Below are 14,713 nucleotides of genomic sequence, written 5' to 3'. Positions count from 1 at the left end.
ACTTACTCATGTGTGATATACATACCAGGGAGGGGCGCCTGGGGGGCTCAGTGGTTGAGCATCTGCCTTTGGCTCAGGTCGTGATCTCGGGGTCCTGGGATTGAGTCCTGCATTGGGTTCCCCACAGGGAGCCTGCTTCTCCCTCCGCCTGTGTCTCTGCCTCTCTAGGTGTCTCTCATGAATAAATAAAATCTTTAAAAAGAAATATACATACAGGGGAGAGTACACAGATCATACACATATAGGTCTGTGACTTCACAAACAAATCTGTGTTACCAGCATCTGATCAAGTAAACAAAGAAGTTCCTCTATTGCCCTTGAGGATTATGACTCTCCAAGCTTCTAACAGTATAGATTAGTTTTTGCCTGTATTTGTGTGTCGTATACATGGAATCATGCAGAATATACTCTAGTGTCTGGCATCTCTTATCGGCATTCTCTGTGAGATTTATCCACATTGTTACTTATAATTATAGATCGTTCATTCTCATTGCTTTTAGCAATTCCATTGTGTGACTGACTGTATTCCAACTTATTTATCTCATTACTCTTGCTGAGCATTTGGGTTGTTTCCAGTTTTGACTATTAAGACTACTGCTGCTAAGAGCATTTCTAATACATATTGTTTGGTAAACATATGTAAGTATTCTGTTGGGTATATACCTTGGGATGGAATTGCTGGATCATAGGGTATCAGCAGTGTACGAGCGTTTTAGCTCCTTTATGTTTTCACCCGTATTGGATATTGTCAGTGTTGTTAACTGAGTCATTCTGGTGGGTGTATATTCTGTGAAGCACCTGTTTAAGTCTTTTGCTCATTTTTATGCTGCGTTGTATGTCTTTTCTTATTGTTTGTGGGACTCCTTTTTTTGTATCCTGGATACTAATCCTTTCATACTTGTGAATATCTTATCCTCTTCTCTGAGTTAGTCTTATACCCTTTAAGTCTCTTGAGGTATAGGTCTTCATATGATTCAGTTTGTCATCTTTTCCTTTATGGTTAGTGCTTTTTTGGCTACTGTTAAAGAATATCTTCATCTACTGTTAGTATCACAGAGCTGATGATCTCTATTTTCTCTTATAAAAGCTTTATTGTTTTACCTTTTTTATTTAGATCTACCCTGATTTTTGTGTAGAATATGGGGGAAAGGGGGGGGGTCATAGTACATTTTTTTCCATGCAGGGATTTAGTCGAATCAACACTATTGATGAAAAAGATTATCTTTCCCCCCCTGGACCACATGGTCAGCCTTGTCATAATCAGGTAATCAAATATGTGTGGATTTTTTCTGAACTCTTGTATTCTGTTCTATTAGTTTTTCTTCCTTTTTGTGAATATCATACTGTCTTAATTAGTATAATTTTATAGCAGGGTTTGTTAACTTTAGTGTTAAGTTCTCCAGTTTTGTTCTTTTAAGATGGCCTTAGCTGACCCTTGGTGATTGTCAACTGATTAGGTGGAGTTAATGTTCATTTTGTATGCCTTCTAACTTCTACTGTATATACATCTTTCAACCAACTGACTGAAATAGTGGCTTATCTACTGCTATCAGGAGAACCCAGTCAGAACCTTTAACCTCTTAATGGATTTTCAGATTTGTTGAGTAAACAGAAAATAATTTCTTGGTACACACATAATGCATCACATTTGAAATCAGTGCTCACTTTTACCATAAATCACTGCAGTGCGCGGTAATCAAATATTTAGTTCAAATGTGTGTATTTAATTGCTCTGATGCTTAATTTTCTCATTTGTAAGTAATCAGCTGTTTTGTTTATCATGACCAGCTCTGTAGATGCCATGTTTAGGAATTAGTTTGCTTCAAAAAGATGAAACAGGAATAGTGAAATAAAAATAAGACGAATCCATCTGGAAGAATGAATCATCTGTGTATGACATTTAAAGGCAATGATCTTTGTTAGTAATATGATATTGTCAGTTGGAAGAAATTTCTCCTCAATATCCTGCCTTCTTTTCCCCTTCCATTTCATGTTGATTCAGTTGGGGGAAATCACAAGGTTTTAAAGTAAAATAGTAATTACTTTTCTTCTGAGTTGATCATTGATAATTTCACTTATTTTCTTTGGAAAGTAGAGAAGAGGAAGGAGGAAGAGAAGTTGGGAACATTCTGGATATAGTAATATGTGTTCCGAATTCCCATATGATACATGTCATCATGCAGAATATGTCATTTAAAGCTGAGACTATAGGGACGCCTGGGTGGCTCAGCGATTGAGCATCTGCCTTTGGCTCAGGGCCTGATCCTGGAGTCCGGGGATTGAGTCCCACATCAGACTCCCTGCAGGGAGCCTGCTTCTCCCTCTTCCTGTGTCTCTGCCTCTCTGTGTGTCTCAAGAATGAATAAATAAAATCTTCAAAAAAATAAATAAAACTGAGACTATGTTGGGAGGTTGAAAATACATGATCATTACAATAACTCTGGGAACTTTTTTCTAGTTTTTAGAATAGGGACCAAATGATCAAAGATCTATATGCATTTGGGCTGTGTGAGTTTCTTTTCCTCTTTTAATTAATAAAGTAATGAGTTACAAGGGTTTATATTTGATTCAGAAATTGGAACTGACTGTGAGTAGGCATATAAGGCTCTGATCATATCCATTTTAATACTTATTATTTTTAAGGATTTTATTTATTTATTCATGAGAGACACAGAGAGGGAAAGAGGCAGAGACACAGGCAGAGGGAGCAGGCTCCCTGCAGGGAGCCCAATGTGGGACTCAATCCCAGGACTCCAGGATCACATCCTGAGCTGAAGGCAGATGCTCAATCACTCAACCACCCAGGTGTTCACAACTATTTTAACTATAAAAGAAATAATATATGGGATGCCTGGGTGGCTCAGTGGTTGAGTGTCTGCCTTCGGCTCAGGGCTTGACTCCGGGGTCCTGGGATTGAGTCCCACATCAGGATCCCTACAGGGAACCTGCTTCTTCCTCTGCCTGTGTCTCTGTTTCTCATGAATAAATAAAATCTCAAAAAAAAAAAAAAAACCAAAAACGAAAAACAAAAACAAAGCAAGGTAATGAGCATGGAGAGGAATGGATCTTTACCAAAGTTTAGATGATTACTCCTTAGGCATCTAAGAGGATGTGTTAGGTAGGTTTGGTGCCCATCCTTTCCCTGTTCTCATTATTTTCCTCTCCACTAACTTCCAAGATCTTCCCTCTGCCTTCTTAACTTGCTCTCCGACTCTTCAGTCTCTTCCTCAAAGGACACTTGAGCTTATTTTATTTGTATAGTTCTACTTTTACACCTTTTAAACCAATGCCAAATTTGTCTGCCTCTCTCCATCTTCACAACTAATACTTCAGTTCTGAGAGATACTCTTTCTCTTCCAATTATTGTAGCAGCTTCCTCATTCCTCTCTCTACCTCTTCCACTGCAGTTCATTCTTCTCCATTTTGAAGCTGGAATAATTTTACTGAGATGCCCATGGGGAAATTCAGGGAGCTTCCCTTGGTGATATTCCCTGGTTGGGTTCAGGGTTTGGCCCAGAGAAAGGCTTAAAGCATGCCGGGTAAAGAAAGTAGCATTTACAAAGGCTTTAATGTTTTAAACCATGGCAGCATTGTTTCATCCAGGAGACTGCCTCCAAGAAAGACTGCAGTTCTTTTAAACCTAATAGTCATTTACCTCCAGGCATGCTGGCAGAGTCAGTCATATTACTTTATAGTGGTGTATTCTTGCTTTAATTCAAATACAAGTATGCTCTTTTTTTTTTTTTTAAAGTAGGCTCCACACCCAGCATGGAGCCCAACATGGGACTTTAACTCATGACTCTGGGATCAAGATTTGAGCTGAGATCAAGAGTCAGATGTTAACCGACTGAGCCACTCAGGCACCCCAAATACAAACACGCTTAAATCTTGTTTGTCTTACACAGTTGAATTTGGAAGACTTGTTCTGCCGTTGATACCTAATGACTGGTTCCTATTAACACTTTCCTGGAATATTTCACTTACTCTGTTGCTTTTTTTTGGGGGGGAGGGGGTTACTAGAAATAACTAGTTTGTAATGGTGATCAGTATTTTGCCCAGTTCAGCAAATATTTTTGATGAGTTGGAATTTCTTGTTGAGGAATTTCTTGTTAATTGAAAGCACTGTATTAGTACAGGCAGCATCCTGAAAACAGTAGTTAGTCAGGGACTGTTTAACTGACCACTGTTGCCTCTCAACCAGTTTTTTGACAGTACATCTCAGTGGGGTTTGTTGCTTTATTCCGTTGATAATCAGAGACTGGATATGGCTATGGCTAAGAGTAATGCTGTTAGGGTCGAAATAGACTGATTAGTGTTAAGGGATGGTAAAAATGTTAAAGATCGTAAAAATATACCATGCATATAAAGTTAATGTTAGTTTAGCATTGGTCTCTTTTCTGTAATGGTGACAATACAAGGGTGAGGCATGTAATCACACTGGAATGTTTGTGGGAAAGCTCCTTTGTTGTCTTTTTTTTTTTTTTTTTAAGTAGGCTTCATGACCAACGGGCTTGAACTCCACCCTGAGATCAAGATTCCCATGCTCTACGACTGAGCCATACAGGTGCTCCTATCCTTTGTTGTTTTAAACTTTCAATATTTTCTACTCTACTTCTTAGATAATATTTTAGTTACAAATATGTGGCATTCACGTATTATAGATATGTTTCAATAAGATTATTAGAAATATTTCTTTTTTTAAAAAAAACTTTTTAAAAGATTTGTTTTACAGAGAGACTGGGGGAGGGGCAGAAGGGAAAGGGAGAGAGAGTATCTCAAACAGACTCCATGCTGAGTGCAGAGCCCAATGTGGGGCTCGATCTTACGACTCAAAAGTTGTGATCTGAGCCAAATCCGAGAGTCAGTAGCTCAGCCAACTGAGACACTCAGGTGTCCCAAGATTATTAGATTTATTTCTGTCAGATATGTAACAAATACATAATCTTAAAATGTAGTTGGATTTAAACATTGAGCTTAAGCAAATTAGATGTCATTATCTGTGCTTTCCTGAATATATTTCATGTGTTCATATATTCCACTTATTTTTAAAAGTTTACTGTTTTATGCCATGTGGTTTTTACATTCAGAGGCACATTTTCTTCTTAGTGAAACTGTTCCAAGATTTTGTGTTGTGGGCTGATGGAAAAATGACTCATTTAACAGAATTGTATTCGACAGTCAGGACTATTGGAGCACATCATATTTCATTAAGGGAAAGATGCTTGAGAAAAGGAGTCTGTTAACCAGATACAAGTATTGGTGTCTTTGCTAACTTCATTATCTTATCACCATCAGCTTTGGAGTTACTTAGTGGGTGCCTCATCAAGATAGGGTCAACTTACTTTCCTGTCTACTGTGGTAGAATCTTCACCAATATCTAAGAAATCACAACTTGCTGGTTTAAAGGGTTTTTCTTTAAGGATTTTTTTTTTTTTTGACAGAGGGAGGGAGAGAGAGAGAGCACAAGCAGGGGGAGCAGCAGAGGGGAGGGAGAAGCAGGCTCCCCACTGAGTAGAGAGCCCTGTAACAACTTGCTAGTTTAAATAATAATGTATTTTCTGGATCTAAGCCAAATTTGAGGTTAGATTTTAGCATTTAGTATGACTTCTTAACATCTGTTTCTTGAATAAATGACTTTTTAAAAGGCGAAAATAATGTAATGGAATTCATACAGTGAAATGGTGTGATTTTTTCTGAGGGGCATTTTAGGAATGTGTATCAGGAGTCTTGAAATGTTACTTTTGGCCTAGTAATTCCACTTTTAGGATCTTGAAAGTAATGTAACATGTACAAAAAGATTTAACCAAAAATACTCAGTGTAGTATTATGTCTAATGGTGAAAATTTAATAAATCATAATGTCCAACAAAAAAATAATTATGCTGTATCCATATAGAGGAATGTTATCTATTTATAAAGTTTATTTCTGAAGATTATTTAATAAGAAGAGAAAACCATGATATAAAAGTGAGAGGAAGAACTCTGCAACAAGTTGAGCTGTATTAGATAATAGCAAGTAAAACATAAATTAGACCTTATATATACACACCTGGAAAGATCATCAAACCACATTAAATGCAAAAAAGCAAGTTGTAGTATATAACGCACACACAGAAAAAAGTAAGATATTTATAAAAATGCATTAAATGAATCATATTTAAGGCAGCCTGGGTGGCTCAGCGGTTTTGCACTGCCTTCAGCCCAGGGTGTGATCCTGGAGCTGATCGAGTCCCATGTTGGGTTTCCTGCATGGAGCCTGCTTCTCCCTCTGCCTGTGTCTCTGGCTCTCTCTGTGTCTCTCATGAACAAATAAAATCTTAAAAAAAATGAATCATATTTATATTCATATATAGGCATGTGAAGGCATAGAAAAAAGGTCTGGCTTGTCAAATTATTAATGGCAGTGACTGCAATTGGAGACAGGAAAAGGCATGCTTTGACTCCTACTTGAATTTTAACAATTAGAGAATATTTGTATATTAATTGCAACTTAAAGTAAAGAATTAAAAAGCCCTGAAACTTAAGATTCTATTTGTAAAGAAAAAGATTCTCTAAAATATAAGCAGAGATTATCTCTGGAAGATAGTTCACATAGTTCTTAACCTTTTTATTTGCATCTTTCTGTACTTGTAAGAATTTTGACAATGAACAGGGGTTATTTTTATAATCAGAAAAAAGTAGTTAAGATTTTTTAAAAAGCTGAAATCACAGGTAATAGCAGCATAATCTTGAGTAAAAATTGCCTGATTCAGACCCTCCTCTGCCATTGACCAACTGTGCGATCTTGGTGGGGATGGAGGTGTTGGGGGCTGCTTTATTTTTTTCACAGGATTATTTTTGAAGATTATTATTTTATTTATTTATTTAGTTTTGAAGATTAAATGAGATATAACCTATATAGCTTAGTTTTATAGTGTCTGCCGTACATTTGGTGCTTACACAGGTTAATTTCCTTCTTGTTTTTCTCTTTAAGACATAATAGATAAAACTGTAAAAACAATGAAAAGATACTGTAAACTATTGGCAAAAACACAAATGTATCCAAGAATTGAATAGTTGAAGAGCTTATGATATGATGGTCTTAGGAATAACTCTACTATGGGATGGAAAGTGGGAATATTCATTACAGCAAAACAAAGAGTTTTGATATTTCAGTTCTGACGATAAACAGAAGCAGGGTATGAGGCCTCAGGGTTCTGTATGGACCAGTTGTTACTCAGCAATAACGTTGTTTTCTCAGTACAGCCTATATAATTCCCCACAGGTTCAACCTGATTAGTGTTTTAAAGCTGTGTTGTAGATGAGTTTTTATTCATCTTGGCTATTGGTATTAAGAAACAAAGGTATTCAGGATTTTGGGATAAATATCTTGTAATAGCAATTCAATATGTAAAATGAGATATCCATTAATTTTAGAGGTTATATTTCAGTGGCATAAGGTAATTAGTGAAAATAGACACCAACATAAAATTCCAAAAGCAGGTAACAGTTATATTATTCTTACGCAGATTTATTAGAAGTACCATAGAAATACAGACATTTGCTTTTTTCCCTTTTTTGCAGAGGAGGTTGTATCACAGGCTTGAAAGAGGAAGACTAACTGAAATTAAACAGCTAGTTAAGTGGCAAAGCAGAGATCTAATCCTAGATACACATGGGACTCCAGAAGTACCAGCATGGCTGCCTCTAGTATTGCTGCCTCTAGATGTTTTCAGAAAAAGAAGCATTTTTTAAAAAAGGGCTAAGAGGTTTGGAGGATATCAAGTGTTTCTATTATTCCATTTGTTTCCTTTTTTAGTCACATTGCTCAAATGAATACGTTTGATATCATTTATGGCTATATTTTTTCTTACAGTCTTTCTCTTGAATTGCAGCCCTTCAAAAACGCCACATATTGGAAAACAGTTTGGGATAGATTTTCATGTGGTAGAAAATGAGTATACTTTGGGAAACCACTTTGGTTGTATGACTCTGAGTCAGCAGCAGGGTCTCAGCTGGTTGTGACGAGGCCATGAGCACCACTTTTCTTGAGTCTCTACTAGTAATAAAAAAATCTCAGTATTAATACCAGTCCATTGCCTTTCATAAATATGTGAAATTCTTCAGCATCCATCCCTCTGAGTTCATTTCCACTCTGGTATATATGTTTTCTTTTCTTTTATGTGATATTTTTTTCCTAAAAAGCAAGAAATGTCCTGGAACATACTGTCTTTTCAGCGAAACCTTATCCTCTTTAACTTGTAGGTTAATCAGTGGTCACTGTTTTTTTGTGTCTCTATAGGGTCCTTATATCTTTAACTTGCCACATAGTGTCTTGACTCATTACTGGTGATCTTGGAAATTTTGTGCTGTTTTAATGAATTCTAGAATGGTTTCGTTTTGACTGTGCCTCTTATTTTATGGGTACCTATTAATCTCCTTATTTAATTCAGTAAATTATTGTCATCTGTGCACTATATAATTTGTTGTAAGAGCTAATCTGAGTGGTATTGTGTTGTCCTTTTCTTTGGTTTGGTAAATGATCATGTGAGGGAGGAAGTGGACTTCAAGCTCCAGGAGGAACTCAGCTTTACCCACTATACTGTGTGTTGCACAGCACCTGGTACAAAGTAAGTGCACAGTAAAACTGAGTTTAGGAAGATATGGCTAAGCAAAGCTCTAGTAGAAAAAGCCATGGGGTTATAGTTAACTACAGCCAAAGTCATCAGTGCTATTGTTTGGGCAGGGTTTTGGGGTAGAGGAGACACAAGAAAAGGAAGAGAGGGAAAATTTAACCAGGCTTTTGGAAATCTGTGGAAAAACAAGTAATAGTGATAGTGATAAGTGGAAGACTCACATTCTAGGTACTGTGCTATGAGCTTTATATATAGCATTTGATGTAATCTGTGCAGAGAATCAACAACTACACAGTGAAGAAATAAAAAGGCAGGAAAATGTTCTGGTTAGCCTAGGTATGAAAGGGTGTGAGGAGTGATAGAGGTATAAAGCACCATTTATAAAGATGTTTTATATAGGAGTTCTTGAGGTACTGATGGAACACGGTTGAATGATTTCTTCCTTTCCTTCTTTTTAATAATCTCCGTATCCAACGTGGGGCTTGAACTCACCACCAGGAGTCCAAGAGTTGTGTGCTCTACTGACTGGGCCAGCTAGGCGCCCCAGTATAATGATTTTCGATTAGATTTATTAGATTTTGGTTAGAGGTAAATTAAAAAAATTTCAAATAAAACTGCAATCAGAAAATGAGAGCCAAGACATAAATAAAAGTGCTTTTTGAACCTGATCCCAAAAAGTCATTCTTGGTGTAAAATACTATGAGGCCAATATTATGGAATGTTAGGCTAATATAGACTCCAGAAGAAAGTAGGTTTTCCCTAGATTTTATTATTTTTTTATTATTTTATTTTATTTTATTTTATTTTATTTATTTATTTATTTTTGGTTTTCCCTAGATTTTAGATAGGCTGGCTAAAATAAGCTTTCAAAGCTCCTTTCAGTTGGATTCTATGACTTGATCAGATTGGATATAAATAATTTTGAAGGAAGATGTTTGGTTTCTTCATTTGTCTTTTATTAAACATATTTATGGTTAATTTAAAGTGAAGATAGAAACATGATTAAAAGGAAAATTTCTGTTGACTCAGTTTAATTTTAGGAGCTATTGAGAAACTAGTCCTCTGCATTCCTTTCCCACAGATACTTCAAGTTTTCTAAGTTATTTGTAGGAAATACTTTAAAAAATGTAATTCTGTTCTGTTTTGCTCTTGCAAAGGTTTTTATTTTTCTGAAAGCATTTTCACTAGAATGCAAAAGCTGTGCTTATAAATTTTGCAGTGTTGTAATGTGTTAAAAAATGCCCTTTAAAATAGATAGATGGAAAATTGCTATATCATACCTTTTGTATGTTGTAAAAAAAAGTCTTTTTCTTCCCTTAATGTAGGAGTGGAAAATGAAATAAATTGATATTTATAGATCTTTTTGAAGGCAGATTAGTAAAATTGGATACATTTTTCTTCTGGTGGAAATATTGTCAGAATGGTGGTTTTTTTTTTTCTCTTCCTTTGTTGCTTGTTTTTTATGAGGTCTTCTTAAAAATTTTTAAAAAATCTCAGGTTATTTCGAAGTCATCAAACAGGAAGTGTGAGTGTTTGTGAAGACAAACCTATGAATGAATTTGATTAATCAGTTAAAAATCTTATGACTGCTGGCAACTTGCCTCATACCCAACTTTGAATGGATAGAACTAGGTCTGCACAATATTTAAATTAAAAACTTTTAAGTTCAGTCTATTTAAATAAAACAAAACAAAACAAATTATTCACCCCACTGCCTTCCCCTCTTGTAGACAATCTAGTCTAAGTATCTATGGGCTTGTTTTTGTTTTTGCTTTTTTTAAGATATAAGAGAGAGCGTATAGTTTTTACCTTTCTCTGTCTTATTTCACTTAGGATAATGCTCTCAGGGTTCATCCATGTGTCACAAATGGCAAGATTTCATTCTTTTTGATGGTTGAGTAATATTACATTGTGTGTATATCACAGTTTCTTTATCCATCCATCAATGAACATTTATGTTCTTTCCATATCTTGGTTATTATAAATAGTGCTACAATGGATATGGAGGTGTATATATCTTTTTGAGTTAGTGTTTTTGTTTTCTTTGGATAACTACCCAAAAATAGAATTGCTGGATCATATGGTAGCTCTATTTCTAATTTTTTGAGGTACCTCCATACTGTTTTCCATAGTGGTTGCACCAATTTACATTCCAAGGAGCAGTGCACAAGGGTTCACTTTACTCCATGTCCTTGCCAACACTTGTTATTTCTTGTCTTTTGATAGCAGAAGTTCTAACAGGTATGAGGTGATACCTCGTTATGGTTTTGATTTGCATCTCCCTAATGATTAATAATACTGAACATCTTTTTATGTACCTGTTGGCCATCTCTATGTCTTTGGAAAAATACCTATTCAGATCTTCTGCCCATTTTTTAATTGGATTGTTTGTGGTGTGGTAGTTTTTTCTTTTTTTATTTTCTGTTGAGCTTATTAGTTCCTTGTGTATTTTGGATTTTATTTTAACCTTTTATCAGATACATGATTTGCAATTATATTATTTAGTAGGTTGCCTTTTCATTTTATTGATAGTTTCTTTTGCTGGGCGGCAGTGAATTTTTAGTTTGATTTAGTCCCAATTGCTTATTTTTCCTTTTGCTTTTGGTGTTAGATTCAACAAATTATACCAAAACCTATGTCATGGAGCTTACTGCCTATGTTTGCTACTAGGAGTTTTATGGTTTCAGATCTCGCACTTCAAGTTTCTAATCCATTTTGAGTTAATTTTTGTGTGTGGTGTAAAAAAGGTGTTCAGTTTCACTCTTTTGCATGTGACTGTTCAGTTTTTCCAACACCATTTATTGAGAAGGCTGTCCTTTCCCCACTGTTTGGACTTGTTACCTTTGTTGCAAATTAGTTGGCTGTATATACATAAGGCTATTTCTGGGCTGTCTGTTCTGCTCCACTGATCTGTTTTAATTGCTATTGCTTTGTAATATAGTTAGAAATCAGGAAATGTGATACCTCCAGCTTTGTGCTTCTTTTTCTAGATTGTTTTGCCTATTTGGGCTCCTTTTTGGTTCCATACAACTTCAGGATTATTTGTTCTGTTTATGTAAAGAATGCCAGAATTGCATTGAATTTATGTTACTGCCTTGAGTAGTATGGACATTTTAGTATTATTAATTCTTCTGATCCATGAGCATGGAATATCTTTCTATGTATTTGTTGTGTCTTCTTCAATTACTTTCAGTACTTGTAGTTTTTAATATACAGGTCTTTCACCTCCTTGGTTAAATTTGTTCATAGGTGTTTAATATTTTTTTGATACGATTGTAAATGGGAGTGTTTTCCTAATTTCTCTTTCTTACTTTCATTTTTTTAAAAATTTTTATTTATTTATGATAGTCACACACACACACACACAGAGAGAGAGAGAGAGGCAGAGACACAGGCAGAGGGAGAAGCAGGCTCCATGCACCGGGAGCCCGACGTGGGATTTGATCCCGGGTCTCCAGGATCGCGCCCTGGGCCAAGGGCAGGCGCTAAACCACTGCGCCACCCAGGGATCCCGTAATTTCTCTTTCTTATAGTTCATTATTAGTGTAAAGAAATGCAACAGATTTTTGCATGTTGGTCTTTTATCCTTCAATTTTGCTGAATTAATTTATTAGTCCTAACAGTTTTTTAATGGTGTCTTTAGGATTTTCCGTATATAGTGTTATGCCATCTGCACATAGTGACAGTTTTACTTCTTTCTTTCCATTTTGCATGCCTTTTATGTCTTTCCCCCTCCAATTGCCACAGTCTTGTGTAATCCAGGAATGCAAGCCCATCAGTCCACCAGAGCCAAGCGATTAAGGGGTGTATCTTGGACATCAGGTATAAAAACTGGGCACCAGAGATATGTATGGTTCCCATCCTGGAGACAGTGTAGCTTGGGAGCGTGGTAGAGGGTGAATGTGAACGTAGTGCCCATTCTTCCTCCAGGGTGTCTGGAAAGGATTACAATAGACCTCTAGATGTGTGTTTAATTAGAAGCCTATCCCTTAGGCCACAGTTAGGATGGTTAGGTAATAGGCCTCCTCAGAAAGACAGAGCTCCTGGATTTGTTGCCTCTTGCAGTGCCCTTGGGGTTGTAGGTGTTTAAGAACTCTGTTGGTTATAGTCCTGTGGGACCCATGAGCATAACCTCCACTTTCTATGAGAGCCAGGCAGTGTAGAGGTGACTCTTGAAAGCAGTCGTAAAGATTGGAGTGCTAGACAGGAGTATGAGCTCCTTTTTGGGTGATACCAAAACAGTCCCATGTGACCAGGAATGCAAGCTCCCCTGGTCTATAGAGCCAGATGATGGAGGGGCATTCCCTGGGCAGCAGCCACAGAAATCAGGTACTAGATGCATGAAAAGGTGACCTCTGGAGATACTGATGCTAAGGAGCATGGCAAAGGGTGAGTGTAAAGATGGCGCTTGCTGTTCTCCATCCCCAGAGAGTGTTCCAGCAGGCTCCCAGATGTGTGCTAAATTTAATGCCTGCTCCTCAGGCTGAGCTTTTTAATGTAAGCAGGTGCTGCCTTCAGTCAGGACACAGACACAGTGAGGACACAGACACAATTGTCTGCCTCTGAGCTGAGCCCTGGGGCTAGGTGAGTCTATGCCTCTGAGCTCCTTAAGAACAGTTTCTCAGATCACTGCTGTCTTGTAGTCTCAGGATATGGGCCCTGTTGGTTTCAAAATTAGATATTTTGGTCGCTTGTCAAGTGCAGATCTAAGAAGTTGGGGTGTCTGCTATGGAGTTTGAACTTTTCATTCTTTTTGGCTATGGGTTGCAGCTCTGAAGGTGGAGTTTATAGTGAGATTATGTCCCAGCCTCTCTTACCTGCTTTGATGTGGTAACCTGTTTTTCTTTTCTTTTTTTTTTTTCAAAGATTTTATTTATTTATTCATGAGAGACACAGAGAGAGAGGCAGAGACATAGGCAGAGGGAGAAGCAGACTCCCCATGGGGAGGACCTGAGCTGAAGGCAGATACTCAGCCACTGAGCCACTCAGGTGTTCCACTTTGATGTGGTTTTCTTCTCAGTTACCTGATGTATAGTCATCACTCAATCAGACTTCAGGGTTTTTTGGGAGGAAATTGTTCCATATGTAGCTGTAGATTCACTGTGTTTGTGGGAGGTAAGTTCAGGATCTTCTTAGATCCTGGAACTGGAACCCTCTTTCCTCTGGTGTGCAGCAGAAGGCAGAGAGGGGTTCTCTAAGTCTTAGGCCCCAAGAAGGATGGGTAATCTGCTGATCCTTTACATAAAAAAAAAATTATTTGAGAGAGAGCACGTGTGCACAAGAGCATGCATGATGGGTGGTGGGGGGCGGGGCGAGGCGAGGGAGAGGGAGAAGCCAACTGCTCACATCCAGCAGCTGGATCCCAGTACCCTGGGATCATGACCTGAGCTGAAGGCAGATGCTCACCTGACTGAGCCACTAGGTGCCCCTGATCATTTACATTTTTTAGTGTATAAACATCTTGATCTTTAGCCATGGATCATTTACATGCAAGTGTGATAATTGTCTATTCACTTCTGAGAATAGTGGAATAAGCATTTTATTGCTGTTTTTAAATCTATTTCATATAGCTTATTAACTATTTGCTAGATGCAAAGCATTGCTGGACTTGTAGGGGAATGACGAATAAAAACCAACCCTAGAAATAAATAAAATCTTAAAAAAAAAAAAAAAGGACGCCTGGGTGGCTCAGCAGTTGAGTGTCTGCCTTTGGCTCAGGGCATGATCCTGGGGTCCTGGGATCGGGTCCCACATCAGGCTCCCTGTGTGGAGCCTGCTTCTCCCTCTGCCTGTGTCTCTCCCTGTCTTTCTCTGTGTGTCTCTCATGAATAAATAAATAAAATCTTAAAAAAAAAAAAGAATCAACCCTAGCATGTCAGTGTATTTTTGATAGAAGATAGACCTGGGTGAGAAGACAGGGGCGCTGAGTGGGGGAAATGCTCCCTTTGAACTGAAAATGAAGTTAGCCTTTATCAAGTTCCAGATCTAAACTTTGATGTTATGATATATGTTTTCTTGTAAAAAGCCCATTTTAGTAGCATGGTGTTGGTAGAGATGAGTTTGAGACGCTGATAGGTTGGACAAAGGACAGGCTCCTTT

At 37.3% G+C, this 14,713-nt stretch overlaps 1 protein-coding gene across 2 annotated transcripts in view; it reads left to right on the top strand.

Annotated features, from left to right (window-relative positions):
- ARHGAP32 (Rho GTPase activating protein 32) overlaps window positions 1-14,713 on the top strand; it is a 265,244-nt gene that overhangs the window by 9,093 nt on the left and 241,438 nt on the right. The window contains exon 1 of one of the 2 annotated variants that reach the window (XM_055304939.1): window positions 4,513-4,564. The exons of the other annotated variant lie outside the window; for it this stretch is intronic. The gene's annotated coding sequence lies outside the window, so the exon portion shown is untranslated. Of the gene's footprint in view, window positions 1-4,512; window positions 4,565-14,713 lie in introns of those variants that run through there. 2 annotated transcript variants of the gene reach the window in all.

The sequence above is a fragment of the Nyctereutes procyonoides genome, unplaced genomic scaffold (assembly GCF_905146905.1).
Source record: "Nyctereutes procyonoides isolate TBG_1078 unplaced genomic scaffold, NYPRO_anot_genome, whole genome shotgun sequence".
In the NCBI taxonomy this organism is placed as follows: domain Eukaryota; kingdom Metazoa; phylum Chordata; class Mammalia; order Carnivora; family Canidae; genus Nyctereutes; species Nyctereutes procyonoides.
This window is presented reverse-complemented; position numbering and strand designations above follow the sequence as displayed.